The following is an 18796-nucleotide window of genomic DNA, read 5'->3' as shown; positions in this document are numbered from 1 at the left end:
TTTTAGCCAATGGGATGAAAGTGAGTGGAGATGGTATATGTGCTGCTTTTTGGCAGACACTGTAAGAACCCTTGTGTGGTCACCTTTTCCCTTCCCTTTTTGTGATGCTATGGGTAATTTTTACTATTTCCCAAGTGTTGTGCCTCACCTTCCCTTTTCACCTTGGCCTCGAGACCATCAGATTTCCATAAGGGGGTTGCTTCTTTAACCTTCATCCTGGAATGAAGGGAGGAGGGGGCAGAGCAGAAACAGAGCTACAAGGGTGTGTCGCATTCCAGAGGAATGAATGGTTGCTATCTAAGTCACGGAGACCTTTGAAGGCATCTGTTAGCACTACATGATGTAGCCTAAGATGACCAAAAGAGCAAGGCGTGTTGCCTTTCTCTGTGTGTGTTTGCTCATCTGTAGAAGTGCGTTGACAGTTGTAGTTACCTTATGGGGGTCTGGTGAAGATTAGGTGGAACGGCTAAGTAAAAGTGCAGTGTCTAGCCTATAGTGTGTCTACACTTTGCAGATGTCTAAGACTCCTCTTCCAGTCCCTTGTCTCTGCCATAATCATTTCTACCCCAGGGCCTGTGCACATCCATGCTGTTCTCTTTGCTGGGGGTATTCTATCTTTCCCTCATTCCCTTCTTTACTCAAAATTCCATAGGTAGACCTAGCTCCTCCAGGAGGCCAGCTAAGGATAGGCTTAGAGCCCCAGGAGAGGCAGGTCATGAAAGGGATGAAAACGGTTGCATTTCAACAACCAGTATCAGGAAATCTAGAAAAGAGTTCCTTTAATATCAGCATGCACACATATTTCGTGTTTTACGGTTTTGCATTGTTTTAATTTCAGTTTACATAGGGGATTGCAGAGAGGGCTTCCTCATCTTTTCTAAGCTTAAGGTGTCTGAAGATCTTTACCTGCTCCTGTCCACAGACAGCAGGGCCGGGAGAAAGGGATGGGGAGAGTCCCTCCTGCCACTGACCCAGGATGGATAAAAGTACCCCCTTCATAGAAGAAGAAAATGGGAACAAAAGTGCTGCTGACCATCTGAGGTTGCCTGCATGACAGTTAAGAACATGGACCTTTGGGTGAGGCTACCTGGATTTAATTGTTGGTTCTGCCATTTACCAGCTATATAAGCCTGGGTGTGTCATTCTTTACCATTGAGCCTCACTTTTTACATTCATAAAATGGGAATAAAAATACCAGTTTGTTGAGTCATGGTGAGGACAACTAAGGCAAGTGCCCATAGTGAAGCCTACATAAAGATGGCTGATTGTTCAATCATTCCTTATTTATTGAATGTCTGCTATGTGCCAAGTTCCATGAGAGGCACTAGAGATGCAGAGATGACCAGACAGACTAGGTCCTTGCTCTCAAGATTATATATTTGTAAATAAATATATAATGAGTCAGGTCGCAGTAAGGGATATGGAGAAAAAGTCAGGGTTAACTGTAGAAAGTAATAGTGGAACAGATTCTATTTTATTTGGACATAATTGACAAATAGATTGACCAATACCCAAATATAATTGGGTAAAGTTTAAGGGGTGCAACTTGATGCTGTGATATACATATATGGTGTAAAATGATCCTTATAGTCAAGCTATTTGACACGTTCATCGCCTCACATAATTGTCTTTTTTTTTTTTTTTTTTTTGTGGTGAAACCTACCTTCTTAGCAAATTTCAAATACATAATATTATTAACTGTAGTCATTTTGCCATACATTAGATCTCCAGAATTCGTCCATCTTGTTTAATTGAAACTTTGTACCCTTTGACCAACATCTCATTTCCCTGTCCCTCCAACCCCTGGCAACCATATTTTAGTCTATGTCTCTATGCTTTGACTCTTTTAGATTCCAAATATAGGTGAGATCATGCAGTATTTATCTTTCTGTGTCAGACACATTCTGTTTTAGAAAGGGAACTCAGAAAAGGCTTCTCTAAGGAGGTGACATTTGAACAGGGACCCATGCACCAACACCACATAACAAATGGCCACAAACTTAAATCACCATGTATTTATTATCTTACAGTGTCTGGGGGCCAAGAACCTAGGCTGTTTCCTCTGCTTCAGAATCTCATCTGAAACCTATAGTCAAAGTGTTGGCTGGGGCCGCAGTCTCACTTGAAACTCAACTGGGGAAGGATCCACTTCCAAACTCATGGGGTTGTTGGCAGAATTCAGTTCCTCGTGGGCTGTAAGACTGAGGGCCTCAGTTTCTTGCTGGCTGTAAGATGGAAGCAGCCCTCACTGCCTAGTTGGTTGTTGGCCAGCGGCTACTGCCACATGGCCCACCCCAGTGTGGCTGCTTGCTGCATTAAAGTCAGCAAGGAGAGTCTCCTAGCAAGATGGGCATTAATTATAGTCTTATATGATGTAGTCATGAGAGCATGAGCATGGCCTCCTGTCCCCTTTATTGTATTCTTTTCTCTCTCTTTTTTTTTTTTTTTTTTTTTTGAGCTGGAGTCTCGCTGTGCCACCCAGGCTGGAGTGCACTGGTACAATCATGGCTCACTGCAACCTCCACCTCCCGGGTTCGAGAGATTCTCCTGCCTCAGCCTCCTGAGTAACTGGGATTACAGGCAGGTATCACCACACTGGGCTAATTTTTTTGTATTTTTGTAGAGGCAGGGTTCACCATGCTGGCCAGGCTGGTCTCAAACTCCCGACCTCAAGTGATCTGCCTGCCTCAGCCTCCCAGAGTGCTGGGATTACAGGCATGAGTCACCGTGCTGGGTCCTCTTTACTGTATTCTATTGATTAGAAGCCAGTTCTTGGTCCTGCCCATATGTAAGGGTGGAGGTTATACAAATGGGTAAATACTGAGAGGTGGGGGACATTGGGAGCCCCTTTGAGTCTATCTGCCATGGCCTATGTGAGGTAGATGGAATGAACCGAGTGGAGACCTGGCCTGCTAGGTAGAGGGAAACAGAAGGAGCAAAGGCCCTGAAGTGGGATCCTGCTTGATGTGTTCAAAGATCAGCAAGTTGCTGAATGAGAGAGGGGAGGAAAACTCATGTGGGGACTTGTAGGTAAGAGCTTGTCTTTTGGATTTTATCCTGGGTGTGCTGAGGTGCTACTGGGAGGTTTCCCAATCCATCTATTTATGTTCCTAGATTTTAAGAGTTGTGGTAAAAGACACATAACCTAAAATTTGCCATTTTGACCTTTCCAAAGTGGACAATTCAGTGGCCTTTAGTCCATTCACAAGGTTGTATAAGCATCATCACTATCTGGTTCCAGAACATTTTCATTACCCTGAAAGGAGATCCCACAACTATTAGCAGTCACTGCCCCTTGCCTCCTTCCCCAAAAACCTGGGCAGCCACTAATCAGCTTTCTGTCTCTATCAATTTGACTATTCTGGGTATTTCATATAAATGGAATCGTACAATAGGTGCTTAGCTTCTTTCACTTAGCATGTTTTCAAGGTTCATCCATGTTGTCGCATGTATTGGTATTTCATTCATTTTTATGGCTAAATAATATTTCATTGAATGTATATATCACATTTTGATTATCCACTCATCTGTTGATGGATACTGGAGTTGTTTCCAACTTTTGGGCACTGTGAATAATGCTGCCATGAACATTGGTGTACTAGTATCTATTTGAACACTCGTGTTTAGTTCTTCTGGGTGTATACCTACACACACACCCACACACGGTGAATTGCTGGTAGGTTTAAGTCATTGAGACACTGTCAACCATCTTTTAAAGTGGCTGCATCATTTTACATTTCTACCAGCAGTGTATAAAGGTTCAAATTTTTCCACATCCTTGAGAATATTTGCTGTTATCTGTTTTTTTTTTTTTTAATTATAGCCATTCATAGGGATGTGAAGTGAGATTTTACTGTGGTTTTGATTTCCATTTTTCTGATGAATGACATTGAGCATTTTTTCATGTGTTTGTTGGCCGTTTGCATATCTTCTTTGGAGAAATGTCTCTTCAGGTCCTCTGTCCATTAAAAAAGTGGGATTGTTTGCCTTTTAGTTGTTGAGTTGTAAGAGTGCTTCATATCGATTTATTTTTATTGAGCTATTATCACTGCTGTGGTTGTTTCCTCAGCAGGTCTCTGTCTGAATCCCCAGGCATCATGAATGTCCTCTGCTTAGAAGGAAAGGGACTATAATGCCCCTTCCCTTGAGTAACCCACTCACTGACTTGTCTCCATCAACTTCCCTCCAGAGAGCAGAGCTAATAATCCCTTTTCTCACTGGCCTCAGCCCTCCTTGAAAATTACTCAGAGGGCTCCCTGGAGTCCTCTTACCTGAATACCTCCCCCGGGGCTGCTTAGATGGCTTTGTGGGGGGCTCTCCAGCTGGGAGAAGGAGATTCTCTGGGGGAGAAGCACAGGCTTCCAGCTCCCCAGACCTGTCTCACCTCCCACCCTGGTGGGTTAGAGACTCTGGGGACTCTGGGATGAGCCCAGGGTTCTGCCTGCATCAGGCCCGTTTAGCCTCTGGCTTGTTGCTGAGGCTTAGGGACAAATTAATAATTTAATCCAGCCAGGCAAACCTGTAAGCACTGTGCAAGGAGTCAGAGAGAGTCCTGTGGCTTCTGGTCTCTGGTCCGCCACCGTGAGACTGGGGTCCCTGGACCTCATCTCTGAAATGGGCCTGCACCTGTGTTGGAAGGAGCCAGTTTGAACCTTTCAGATTCAGGATTTTGTGATGGGCTTAAAAAATATTTTATTTAGAGTATCTCCTCTAAGAAGCTCCTCTCCCTCTAATTGCATTAGGTGACTGCGCAGCTACCTGAATTTATTCTGTCTCAGGTGTATCTTTTTGGTTTTGATTACTTCTTTATACCTCTCTTACTCTTATTTGATTGCCAGAGGGTGAAGCTAATCATTTCAGTCTTTCTTAGAATTCTTTGAGGATTTCTCATTGCCTTAGGGTAAAGACCAGATCCTTACCTGGATAGGTTTTCATTGTCTCCTTTTTCTTTTTTCTTAGATGGAGTTTTGTTCTTGTTGCCCAGGCTGGAGTACAATGGCATGAGCTTGGCTCACTGCAACCTTCACCTTCTGGGTTCAAGCAATTCTCCTGCCTTGGCCTCCTGAGTAGCTAGGATTACAGGTGCACGCCACCACGCCCGGCTAATTTTTTGTATTTTTAGTAGAAACGGGGTTTCACCATGTTGGCCAGGCCGGTCTTGAATTCCTGACCTCAGGTGATCCACCCGCCTCGGCCTCCCAAAGTGCTGGGATTACAGGCATGAGCCACCACACCTGGCCATTGTCTCCTTTTTCATTGTCACTTTGCATGGCACTACTCCTTGATCTCTCTAGTCCAGCCAAAAGGGTTGCCTTTGGGTCCTTGGTGCGTCCTACCACAGGGCCTTTGCACATGCTGTTTTAATTACTTGGATTCCTTTTCTTTCCCTCCTCATCTTCTTTACTTCTTCTTTAGATTTTAGTACAAGCTTCACTTCTTTAGGGAAACCTTCTTGGATTCCCCAGATTAACTCAAATTCATGTTATCAGCTCTGTGGACCTCCCCTCAGAAGGTACTATGCTACCTTCATTTTAGGATAAATAACTATTTCCCCTTATTTGCAAAAGAATCTGAGAGCAGGGAAGCTGAGAGCAGGGATCATGCCTGTTTGTCCTCCATTGTAGCCCCAGTGCCTCACCCAGTTCCTAGAGGAGAGTAAGTGTTAAATAAACCTGTGGTGAATGGCAAACAAATCTCTGTGCTATCAGAGTCTAGGTCAGGGCCTGGCATATAGCAGGCATGAAACACCTGGTTCCATTTTTGTTGAGTAAATGAACGGTTTCTCTGAAATGCAGTGGATCCAACCTCTGCTTCTGCATGGCCTCAACTGCATATGCACTGGACGGACAGATCTGTGTTTGAATGTGGGCTCCTTTACCTTCCAGCTGTGTTACCTTGGGTGCATCTTTTCCTTCTTGGAGCCCTTTTCTTGGTCTGTCCACAGGGGATCTTCATTAGGGGGTGCTGAAGGGATTTCATGGGTAATGGTTTTGTAGGCCCTCTGTTAACTGAAGCCCTTTGCAAATGCCCTTGAAGAAATGCTGTTTCTCCCAACATCTTCCACGAAGATTGGTGCTCAGACCAAGGTGGGTGCAGAGCTGATGTCTCCTCCTCTACCAGTGGTGCTTGAAAAATGGTGGCATGAGGCTGAATTTCCCCGTGTTCTGAATGACTGGGGAGAGTGGCCACAAATCTGAATAGCCCAGATGTAATTTCTGACTCTGGAGGCACCTGTGTCTTGCAGAAGGGAGGAAAGTAGATAGATTTAGCTGCAGGATGCGCAGTGTGCTGCTTGGGTCCTGTCTCCCTGTTTTATGGGTGCAAAATGTGAGGCACGGTCACACTGCATGCAGCCCCTGCTCTCCCCAGCTGTGGGTCGGAGAGTGTCTGCCTCCTTGCAACTAATTTGTTTTCTCGTATTATTTCTTCTAGCTTAATTGTAAAATAATGCATCCTTGTTGTAAAAACAAACCAAAACCAAACAAACAATATAGCAGTATATAAAATAGAAGGTGTTGGTTCTTCCTGGCCCACTCAAATCCCATATTCTAGGGTAATCAGTGTAGAGTGTGCCAGTGAACACCACCAGCTCCCTGTCTCTGTAATGCACATCAAACACGTTAGCAATTTCCTGATTGATACAGTTTGGCTCTGTGTCTTCACCCAAATCTCATCTTGAATGGAAAATCCCCGTGTATGAAGAGAGGGAGGTGATTGGATCATAGGGGTGATTTCCCCTATGCTGTTCTTGTGATAGTGAGTGAGTTCTCACAAGTTCTAACGATTTTATAAAGGGGTCTTCCCCCTTCACTTTGAAGGTGACTGCTTCCCCTTCTGCAATGATAGTAAGTCTCCTGAGGCCTCCTCAGCCATGTGGAACTGTGAGTCAGTTAAACTTCTTTATAAATTACCCAGTCTCAAGTATTCTTTTACAGCAGTGTGAAAGTGGACCAGTACTGGTCCATGGCCTGTTAAGAACTGGGCTGCACAGGAGGAGGTAAGCTGTGGGGCAAGCCAGTGGAGATTCAGCTATATATGCAGCCATCCCCCATTACTCTCATTACTGCCTGAGCTCTGCCTCCTATCAGATCAACGGTGGTATTAGATTCTTATAAGAGAGCAAATCCTATTGTGAACTGCGCATGTGAGAATTCTAGGTTGCATGCTCCTTATGAAAATCTAATGCCTGATGATCTGCCACTATCTCCCATCACCCCCAGATGGGACTGTCTAATTGCAGGAAAACAGGCTCAGGGCTTCCATTGATTGTACATTATGATGAGTTGGATAATTATTGCATTATGTATTATAATATAATATAATATAATATAATATAATATAATATAATGGAAATAAAGTGCACAATAAATGAAACACATTTGTTTTTTTTTTTTTTTGAGACGGAGTCTTGCTCTGTCGCCAGGACTGGAGTGCAGTGGCCGGATCTCAGCTCACTGCAAGCTCCGCCTCCCGGGTTTACGCCATTCTCCTGCCTCAGCCTCCCGAGTAGCGGGGACTACAGGCGCCCGCCACCTCGCCCGGCTAGTTTTTTGTGTTTTTAGTACAGACGGGGTTTCACCGTGTTAGCCAGGATGGTCTCGATCTCCTGACCTCGTGATCCGCCCGTCTCGGCCTCCCAAAGTGCTGGGATTACAGGCTTGAGCCACCGCGCCCGGCAAAAACACATTTGAATCATTCTGAAACCATCCCCACTCTCACCATCCATGGAAAATTCTTCCATAAACTTGGTCTCGGGTGCCAAAAGGTTAAGGACTGTTGCTCTAAGTTGTTACAAGAATCACATAAGTTAATTCAAGGCTGGTAGAATAGTTGCATCCATTTTACAAGTGAGGAAACCAAGGCCCCCAAATTTTTAGTAACTAGCTCAAGATCACACAGCTAATAAGCAAGAGAGTCAGGATTTGAATCTTCTACATATTGTTTATATAATACAATATATATGCATGTGTACACACAAGTACATAGAGGCTTTACTGCAAAAATTGGGTAATATCATATTTTTGGTTCTGAAATTTTACTTAATAATACTTTGTTTCATAATAATACGTTGTTTCCCAATAACACATTGTTTAATAATACATTGTTTCTTTTCAGGTCAGCATAAATAAATATACATTTAGTTTTTTTGTTTGTTTGTTTTTGTTTTTGTTTTTTTTGAGCCAGGATCTTGCTGTGTCACCCATGCTGGAGTCCAGTGGTGCAACATGGCTCACTACAGCCTCAAACTCCTGGGCACATGTGATCCTCCCACCTCCTGAGTAGCTAGGGCTACAGGCCATTTTTTTCTATTTTTTTGTAGAGATGAGGCCTTGCTATGTTGGCCAGTCTGGTCTTGAACTCCTGGGCTTAAGTGATCCTCCCACCTCAGCCTCCCAAAGTGCTGGGATTACAGGTGTGAGCCACCACACCTGGCTGACATTTACTTTTTCAAATATTTTAATATCTGAAGAGGATTCTAGAGTATGGATAGGCTGAAATTTATACCTCTCATTCCCAAAGGAGAAACATTTATTTCTACATTTTTGCTCAAAAAACTTTGTTACGGTGATCATTATTTCACAGATGTTTTTAAAACATTAAAAAAATTTTACACACGTGGTAAACGTTCAACTAGTTTTTCAGGGTGAATAATCCCTGTCTGTCTCCAGGTACCCTCAAAAGGGGAAGTCATTGTTAGCAGTTTTTTCTGAATTCTTCGAGGAAGAGTGTGTGCTTTCAATTGTGTGTGTGTGTATATAAATGTATATATATGTATGTATATAAATGTATATAAACACATACACACATACACACATTTTTTGGTAGACAAGTGATACTGTACATACTATTCTGTAAACTTGCTTTTTCTGTTTACCTATATATGGAAAATTGTTATGCATCTGTCCATATAGATATCCTGCATTCATATTTATGTAACTTTGAAAGGGTAATATACTCATTGTTCAAATACATATAATAAAATATATAAAGGTGTAATATATCTGAATATATTTGAAGGAATAGAGTGAAACATTTCCTGCTTCCATGCCAGCCCCCCATAACTATGATTATTTTCATATGATTATATTAGCTTTTTAATATCCTTCCAGAATTTTTTTTACATATATACATATATCCAAGAAAATATATCTATAATCTTATTTTAAACCCCTTTAGACTCAAGAATAATATAATCTATATATATTTCTACATTTTGCTTTTTTTCACTGAAACGTGTAGATATTTTCATTTCAGTACACAAACAGCTTCCCCATTCTTTCTTTTTTTCCCTTCTTTTTAAACAACTGCATTTAGTACAGTATTCCATTTTATAGATAAATTAAACCATGTCTCATTTTTTCGAAATTATTATTTTAATTCATTAAGTAAGCAATGCATGCAAGGTACAAAACTAGGAAGGTACAGAGGAGTAGTCAGTGAAAAATCAAGTTCTTCCTCTTCTGTCTCCAGGTCTTTCAGTTCTATTTGGGGGTAACCACGGTTCCCAGTGTCATGTTATCCTTCTTGAGATGGGCCATACATTGTGACTGAGTATATGTGAGGTGCATGTGAGCATGTATACACACACACACACACACACACACACACACACACACACACACACTCTCTCTCTCTCTCTCTCTCTTTCTTAATGGCTGTGTGGAATTCCACTGCCTGCATGGACCACCGTTTCTGTAATCAGTCCTGTATGATGGGACATTCCATTATTTTCAGTCTTTTGCCACCTCAAGCCATGAGGCTGCGATTAGCCTGCACAGACCCCTCCGTGCTCAGGTGCGGATGCATCTAGATACATTATCACTGAGCTCAAGAGCATGTGCACTGACAATTTGAGGTACATTGCTAAGTTTTCTTCCAAAGAGGTTGCCACATGCAGCTCTGTAGGGTTTCCACAATGTCCAGGATCTGGGCTGGCTAAGGAGAGCTGGGAAGCCAAGGGAAAGTCAGCCAAGTGGTTGGCCAGCCTTCCCCTTTGTGTCTCTCCTTCCAAATTTTCATGACCAGCCTTCTCTAGGCAGTGTGCTTGCTCTTGGATCCCCATCAGACTGAGGCTCTGTTAACAGGCTTTATTTCCATTTAGTCCATCATGCCCCAAAGGTTCTACAGAAGAACACACTTCTGTAGATAAATATGGAGGGTAAAAATTGCCTCCCTAATCCAATGTGCCTGAGCAATGCTGAGTTAAGTGATATTAAAACAGGTGTTTTGTTGCAGGGCTTATCAGAGCCTTTAACATGCTAATGAACATTGGGATGTCTAAGAGGTGTTAGAGTGTGTGGAGTTCATCACGTGGCTTTGACCACACAAGTTCAGAAAGGCTAATACGGTTTCACTGCTGCATTGTACTGAATGGGAGACTAAAGCCCAAAGAGGAAAGGTGAGTTTCCAAGGACACACAGTAGGGGTGGTGGTGACCTGAATTTCCAGTCCCACTGTGGTAGTGACACCAATAAAGTGCTCCATGCTCCTCTGTGCTAGCAATTCTTAAATGTGGAGCACTGGGTACCTTGGTGCCCTAAAGGGATGCCAAGACACATGCAACACACCATCCCGGATTAGATCCACTTTAATGAAAAAACTGGTAAAGTCTGAATACAATCTGTAGTATTGTTAATTGCAGGGTACCGACATCACCATCTTGGTTTTGATAAATGCACTGTGGTTATGTAAACTAGTAGCACTGGGGGATGCTGGGTGAAGGATGTCCAAGAACTCTTTGTATCACCTCTGCTACTCTTCCGTAAATCTAACATGCTTTCAAAATAAAACGTGCATATATTATTCATGCCAAACCAAACACTGAATCATGTACTAGATTCAGCCGTAGATAAACAGAAGCAGACCTAGAATATTTTAGACTACCATCTGCAAATACCTTTGGAAAAATACACAAACATACTGATAATCTCATTTGCTTGTGGGGAGGGCAACTGGGTGGCTGGCGTGTCAAAGGAGAAAGCCTTTTCAGTGTATCCTTTAATAATTTTTGGATTTCAAACTTTGTAAATGTATTATCTTTCCAACAATTAAATTTTCAAAATAATGTAAGGGAGAAAATCTTTCATGAAAGAATTTTGAGTTTGACTGTTTTTTGGAAAATAGAGTGAACATAGTAGAAAAAAATAATTGTTGCTCTTAGTGTTTATGGGAGTTTCTCTGACGTGCCATAATAAGAGTTCATATTATGTGCTATGGTATGCCCAGAACAGAGATTATCTCACTGAATGTCCTCAACAATGCATCAACCCCATTTTTCGGAAGAAGCACCATTTACTCAACATGTCAGTTAGAAAGTGACAGAGCTGAAATCTGAGGTTTGGTCTGCCTAATTCTGTAACCCAAGCTTCTAATTGCTGTTTCTCTTTTAGGGCACAATTATACACGCAGGAGGCTATAGGAGCAGACACAACAGGGCCTGCGGTGGATGCTGTTGGGGTCCCACCCATATTACCCTGGTAGGTGCCAGTTTCATGCATGCCAGCCTGACTCCCACATTTCTGCAATTTTTTTTTTCCTAAAGGAGCTCTCTTTGCCCACTGGGCTTGCTCTGCTGGTACTCATGGCCAGCTGGAGGTGCTGGGGAATTACACCTCCATTCCAGCAGCCCTCATCCAATGACTAATAGGAGTTGGTATATAAATACCCCAGCTACCTCCCCTTGTGTAGTAACTCTGAGATGTAGTTCTACACCAAAAAGGTAGAGAAGACTGCCCAGGGTAATAGAATCTTATTTATTTTTACATTAAAAATGAGACACCCTTTATATTCAAGGAAATTCTTTTTTTTTTTTTAAACTTCTATTTTAAGTTGAAGGGCATGCAGGTTTGTTATATGGTTAACTCGTGCCATGGGGGTTTGTTGTACAGATTATTTCACCTCCCAGGTATTAAGCCTGGTATCCATTAGTTATTCTTCCTGACCCTCTCCCTTTTCTCACTCTCTGATAGGCCCTAATGTGTGTTGTTTCCCTCTATATGTCCATGTGTTCTCATCATTTAGTTCCCACCTAGAAGTGAGAACATGCAGTATTTTGTTTTCTGTTCCTGGACTGGTTTGCTAAGGGTAGTGGCCTCCAGCTCCATTCATGTTCCTGCAGAGGATATGATCTCATTTTTTATGGCTGCATAGTATTCCATGGAGTATACATACCGTATTTTCTTTATCCAGTCTATTATTGTTGGGCATTTAGGTTGATTCCATGTCTTTGCTACTGTGAATAGTGCTGCAGGGAACATATGTGTGCATGTGACTTTATGATAGAAAACTTTGTATTCTTTTGGGTATCTACCCAGTAATAGGATTGCTAGGTTGAATGGTAGTTCTGTTCTTAGGTCTTTGAGGAATCGCCACACTGTTTTCCACAATGGTTGAACTAATTTACGCTCCCACCAGCAGTGTATAAGCATTCCTTTTTCTCGGCAGCCTCCCTAGCACCTGTTATTTTTTGACTTTGTAATAATAGCTATTCTGACTGGTGTGAGATGGTATCTCACTGTGGTTTTGATTACATTTCTCTAATGATCAGTGATGTTGAGCTTTTTTGTTTTCATATGCTTGTTGGCCACATGTATGTCCTCTTTTGAAAAGTGTCTGTTCATGTCCTTTACCCACTTTTTAATGGGGTTGTTTATTTCATGTAAATTGGGTTAAGTTCCTTATAGATGCTGAATATTAGGCCTTTGTCAGATGCATAGTTTGCAAAAATTTTCTCCCATCCTGTTGGTTTTCTGTTTACTCTGTTGATAGTTTCTTTTGCTTTGCAGAAGCTCTTTAGTTTAATTAGATCCCATTTGTCAAATTTTGCTTTTGTTGCAGTTGCTTTTGGCATCTTTGTCATAAAGTCTTTTTTACCATTCCTATGTCCTGAATGGTATTGCCTAGGTTGTCTTCCAGGGTTTTTATAGTTTTGGGTTTTACATTTAAGTCTTTAATCTATCTTGAGTTAATTGTTAAATTATCTTTTATATTCAGTGAAATTCTTAATGTGAAGTACACAGTTGCATCAGTTTGATAAAGGCATACACTTGTGCAACCCATATCTCTATTAAGAAACAAGGCATCACCACCACCACCACAGAAAACTTCATTGTGCCAGGTAACTCCTTCATTCCCAAAAGCAACTGCTGATCTGATTTCTATTACTGTTAAGTTAGTTTTTCTTTTTCAACAACTTTTTGTAAATGAAGTCATACACAGCATGTGCCCTTTCCATTTGTTTTTTTTTAATCCAGCATAATGCTTTCGATATTTCTTCATGCTGTAACATAGGTCAATAGCTCATTCCCCTCCCCGCTCTTTTTTTTTTTTTTTTTGAGACAAGATCTCACTCTGTCGCCCACGCTGGAGTTCGGTGGCACAATCTCAGCTCACTGTAGCCTCAACCTCCCTGGCTCAAGCCATTTTCTCACCTCAGCCTCCAAAATAGCTGAGACTACAGGCACAGGCCACCATGTCTGGCTAGTTTTTGCATTTTTTTTGTAGAGACAGAGTTTCACCATGTTGCCCATGCTGGTCCTGAGTTCCTGGGCTCAAGCAATCCTTCTGCCTTGGACTCCCAAAGTGTTGGGACTACAAGCTTGAGCCATCATGCTAGACCATTCATTTCTTTTTTGTATTGCTGAATACTATGAATATACCTCAGTTTATCTGTTCTCCTGTTGATGGACATCTGAGATATTTGCAGATTTTGCCTATAACGAGTAGAGCAGCTATGAACATTCTTGCACAAGATTTTTTGAAGATATGTTTTCATTTCTTTTAGGTAAATTTCTGAGGGTAGGATTAATGGGCCACATGACAAATATGTTTAACTTTTTAATAAACTGCTACAAAATTTCCAAAATGGTTGTACCATTTTGTACTTCCACTCACAATAGATGAGCATTCCAGTTCCTCCTCATCCCTGCCAGTGTTTGGTGGTGTCAGTTCCTTCCACTTTAGCCATTCAGCTGGGTGTGTAATGGTGAGTGGGACTTTGACAGATGGGGAAATAAGAGGCCTGGAGCGTCAGACAAATCCGTTGAAGGTAATACCCAAACAATATTACAGTGACTAAATATGGGTGATTTATTTGACAGTTTCAAGGAACCACAAATCCCCCCTGTGGATGGCCAACTCTAAACTCATTTCCCACTCCATGCTGGCAGTAGACAACATGTCCCTCATGCTCATGCTCTCAGGGGTAAGCAGGTTCTTTTTTGTTTTGTATCATTTTGGCTTTAAACTTTTTCTTTCTGCTTCTGTTGGACCAGGGGAGTCAGATTATTTACAAAGTGCAGGTAATTTTATGAGAAGTCAAAAGGTAACTCCTATGCTGAGCCACAGTGTGCATGCAGAATGAAAAGTCAGCTCCAACAGTGACCAATCCTGCGTTCTGATCTTTCTGCACGACTAAGCCTGCTTTGTGAAAGCTCATTCTCTGGCTTGAAGCCATCTATTTGCTCTCATCACCAGAAGAATAAAATGCATGCTCCACAAAGCCTTGAGTGCTGACCACCATGGACCGCTCCACCTCATCTCCGCGTGCTTCCTCCTTGTGTTCCACTTCTGCTGTCTTTGTTAGGTGTCTCCAATGCTCAAGAGCTAACGCCTGTCTCAGGCTTTTGCACTTGCTGTTTTTCTTTTTTGTTTCTGGGACAGGATCTCATTCTGTGACCCAGGCTGGAGTGCACTTGCTGTTTCTTGTGTCTGTAATGCTCTTTTTCCTGCTCTCTCTTTTTAATTTTATTTTTGCTATTTATTTATTTATCAAAGACAGGGTCTCACTCTGTCACGTAGGTCGGAATGCAGTGGTGAGGTCACAGTTCACTGCAGCCTCAACCTCCTGGGTTCAAATGATCTTCCCACCTCAGCCTCCTGAGTAGCTGGGACCACAGGCGTGTGCCACCTGGCTAATTTACCGTTTTTTTTTTTGGAGAGACAGGGTCTTGTCATGTTGCCCAGGCTGGTCTTGAACTCCTGGGCTCAAGCAATCCTTCCACCTCAGTCTTCCAAATGCTGGGATTACGGACTTGAGTCACTGTGCCCAACCTCTTCTTACTCTTTAAGGATGAATTTCTTAACTTTGGGTCTCAGCTTTTCAGCATTTTGTCATCTCATCAGAGATGATCTTCCCTAATCACCAAATTAAAATGATTTATTTAGAGAGCTAGATTTCCCGTCTCTTTATTAAAAATATGGAATCTACTAGAGTCATAGGTCTTTCCCCCAATCAGTCTCGAGGGAGAAGAAGAAAGTGTCAGCGACTCCTCTTCTGAGTTGACTCTACTCTCCCACACCTACTTCTGTCTGGATAGCACGGAGATGCTCACTGCAATGATTACCAGGCAGCCCATTGTCAGGTAAGGTAATCAATCAGAATGCCATGACTCTCTTTGAACGTTATTTTCACAGGGCATGAAAATAATGTCTTAAGAATTTCTAAACTCTTAGGAATTTCTCAGGACCCCTTTGCTCACAGTGTACTTTCAAGTCCAGTTGCTTAAGAATTATAGATATTCACACACACCTCCATATGGCACTGAAAAATGAAACTGCACGTTCCTAAGAATGTTCTCAATTTTGCATCTTATCAAATCGAATTCTTTGAAGCTCATTTTGTGAAGCAGGAAGATATCTGCCCCATGGTCACTACAGGGGAGAGGAACTCTCCTCTTCATCGTCTTTTGAGACTTCCTCTGTTAATTGTGAAGCCTTTTACGTTGTAAGGCCAGGCCCTGGAATGTCACTGTTTGATATTATAACAAAAATGTTGGTTCCTGGAGCTCAATTTTACTGGCAGAAATGGAGACAGGGATGAACAAAAGCATTTTTTTTTTTTTTTTTTTTGAGACGGAGTCTGCTCTGTTGCCTAGGCTGGAGTGCAGTGGCGCGATCTCAGCTCACTGCAAGCTCTGCCTCCCGGGTTCATGCCATTCTCCTGCCTCAGCCTCCCGAGTAGCTGGGACTACAGGTGCCCACCACCATGCCCGGCTAATTTTTTCTATTTTTAGTAGAGACGGGGTTTCACCGTGTTAGCCAGGATGGTCTTGATCTCCCGACCTCGTGATCCACCCGCCTCGGCCTCCCAAAGTGCTGGGATGACAGGCAAAAGCATTTTTAAATTTAATAAAAAGTAAACTAAGGATCACAGGATATGAATCCTGCAAAGAACTTGTACTCTGTAATCAGTTTATTTATATTTTGAGTTGCTTACATCCTTCTTTGTTTTTCCCATTACATAAGGGAAATCCGTGGGGTCAGGACTAGGTATGTCCTTTTTAGGGCTTGTATACCCAGCACTCAGCATAAAACTTGGCACGTAATAGGTGCTCAGCAAACATTTGTTGAATGAATGAATGGATAGATGGACGGATGTGTGGAGGAGTGGATGGGTGGCTCATTGGTATGCTTCTTAGATGAGGAGTTCATAAAAATTCTTCCCTCAGTCAGAATGTTCCTTGTGTCCTCTGTGAGTGGGGAGGGGTATGTGGTTCTTAGTAAATTCCAATGTTTTGCCAAAGAAGGCACATTCACATGCGTGTAACTTCTCAACTTCTCCCACTTTCCCGTCTCTTGCTCCCACATGACCAAGCCCACCTGGGACAGAGAAAAACATCCCCTAGCACCATGCTGGCTGATGGTGATGCCTCAGGCCTCCAGTTTCTCTCTACATTCTGTGTCCCAGGATGTTGCAATCACAGCTAAGGAGAATCACTTGAAAGAATCAAGTGACCTCCAGAGGAGACAGGCTAGTTTTCATAGCCAGAGGCCCGGAGTTCAAATTTACCCTAGTTTTGCTCCATTTCCAAGTGACCAAGACCCCACTGGGATGCAGACATCATCCACATCCCTGTTCTCTCCTGGGTGGGCCTTTTAAGAAAGTCTTGGAGGAATCTGACTGCCCATCTAAGGGACAGTCACAGACAAAGTGGTTTTAAGCAGTATCAGGGGATCCTAGGTGGCGTGGTCAGATTTAGCAAAAACAAAGAAATAAACAAATGAAAATGAAACTATAAGCTCAGTTAAATTTGCATTTCAAATAAACATGAATAATTTTTTCAGCATGAGTGTATTCCAAATATTGCATGAGACATAGTCATACTAAATGCGATTCCTTATTTATCTGAAGTTAAAATTTAACTGGGCGTCATGTATTTTAACTGGCAACCCTACCTCCTCCAGCTCTCAGTGGCCACAGTAGAAAGCAAGGAGGCAGCTTTGAGAATGAAGGTCAGGGTCACCGCTCCAAGTTACCTATTTTGTATTTTGAAGTTCCTCCCTTGACTTTGTGAAAAGGGCTCCACTGATTTTCTTTTTTTAATTCTTAAAATTATGATTCCAGAGCTTCGCGTGTTCCCTCTTGACCTAAACCTGCAAACCTCAAGGTTGACCTTCGTATACAAGGAGGATGTCCCATGCAGTGGGCATTTGTCCAGCTTGGGGTGTGGCTCTTCTCTCGTGTGGGTCTCAGGCTAGGTGGTAAGCAGAGAAAAGAGTTCATGATGGTGAGGGAGTGGTGTTTGGCATGGTAGCTCACAGCTGCAATCCCAGCACTTTAGGAGGCTGAGATGGGAGGATCACTTGAGCCCAACCAGGAGTTTGAGGCCAGCCTGGGCAACACAGTGAGACCCCATCTCTACAAAAAACAAAAAAATTATGAGCTGGGCATGGTGCTGTGCACCTGTGGTCCTAGTACTAGGTAGGCTGAGGTGGGAGGATCCCTTGAGGCCAGGAGTTTGAGGCTGCAGTGAACCATGATTCGGCCGCTGCACTCCAGCCTGGGTAACAGAGTGAGATCCTGAAAGAATAAAAATAAAAGCAAGCAAGCACACAGCAAGAAAGAAAGAAAAAAAGGAAAGTTCATGGAGATCAAGAACTTGGCATTTCCAGGCACCGACACCCTGAGGCCGTCACACCCAGCAGCCTCTCTAGTGAGGTAGGAATGGAAGTTTGAAGACAGCACTGGAAGAGGAGGAGGTTAGTGCTTTCAGAGGGACTCCAAAGACACAAAGCCAGGGACTGAGGGTCCCTGAAGCTTAGGTTAGAAATACATGTTTTAGGTTGGGTTCCACCAGAAGCAGACCCTGAGACAATTACTTTAGTGCAGGTAATTTACTAGGGGAGGTGATCCACAGGCGGGGAGTGGGAAGTTAGCCAGGGAAGAAAAGGACCCAATGCAGGTATATGAAGGAGCAGGTTACATAGTGGGCAATGGGCTTAGTCCTGCTGGGGACCTCTGGGAGGCTGTGTAGAGCATACCTCATACCTTTGGTTGTTTCATCCAAGACGTGAGGGAGCTGAGGTATTGATTCACCACTTCCTGTCAGCCATCGGTTGAGGGCTGGGGGGTGGGGTGAATAGTGAAGTGCCCCTGACACTTTCTATATGTCCTGTATGTGAGCTGATGATATCTGGTAGTCAGAGACAGCAGAGATCACAGGTACTTGCAATAGGAAGCTGTCCAGTAGGTGGTTGCCAAGGGGATGTGGGTGGGATACCGACAGTGCCTGCTGCAGTGGCAGCAGCAGCAATAGTGGTTACTTCTGATCAAGCACCATGTACTACATTCTCTGCTTGGAGCATCATGTGCAGTTGTTTAAATTCTCACTGACTCTGGGAGGGAGGGACTAGTATTCTCTTTAGTTTACAGAGAGGTGAGGTCACTTTCCTAAGGTCACACAGTTAGGAAAGGAAGCATCTATTTTGCAAACTCAAGTCATTTTGACTTCAAAGGCCAGAATCTATCTATGCTTTGCTGAAGCTGTGATTTGTTTTCGGACCCTCATGGTAAAGA

General features: G+C 42.8%; 1 long non-coding RNA gene across 3 annotated transcripts in view; it reads left to right on the top strand.

Moving 5' to 3' along the window:
• Nucleotides 1–18796, top strand: part of LOC119627339 (uncharacterized) — a 31665-nt gene continuing 12869 nt past the window's right edge. Inside the window, exons 1-5 of one of the 3 annotated variants that reach the window (XR_012089498.1) lie at nucleotides 1–1077; nucleotides 10237–10399; nucleotides 11391–11477; nucleotides 14100–14203; nucleotides 15237–15362. This is a non-coding gene — a long non-coding RNA (uncharacterized lncRNA). The remainder of the gene's footprint in view (nucleotides 1078–10236; nucleotides 10400–11390; nucleotides 11478–14099; nucleotides 14204–15236; nucleotides 15363–18796) is intronic. The other 2 variants (XR_012089499.1, XR_012089500.1) reach the window with 2 other exon arrangements.

The sequence above is a fragment of the Chlorocebus sabaeus genome, chromosome 19 (assembly GCF_047675955.1).
Source record: "Chlorocebus sabaeus isolate Y175 chromosome 19, mChlSab1.0.hap1, whole genome shotgun sequence".
Taxonomy (NCBI): Eukaryota; Metazoa; Chordata; class Mammalia; order Primates; family Cercopithecidae; genus Chlorocebus; species Chlorocebus sabaeus.
The sequence above is the reverse complement of the archived record's forward strand: the minus strand, read 5'-3'. Positions and strand labels throughout refer to the sequence as shown.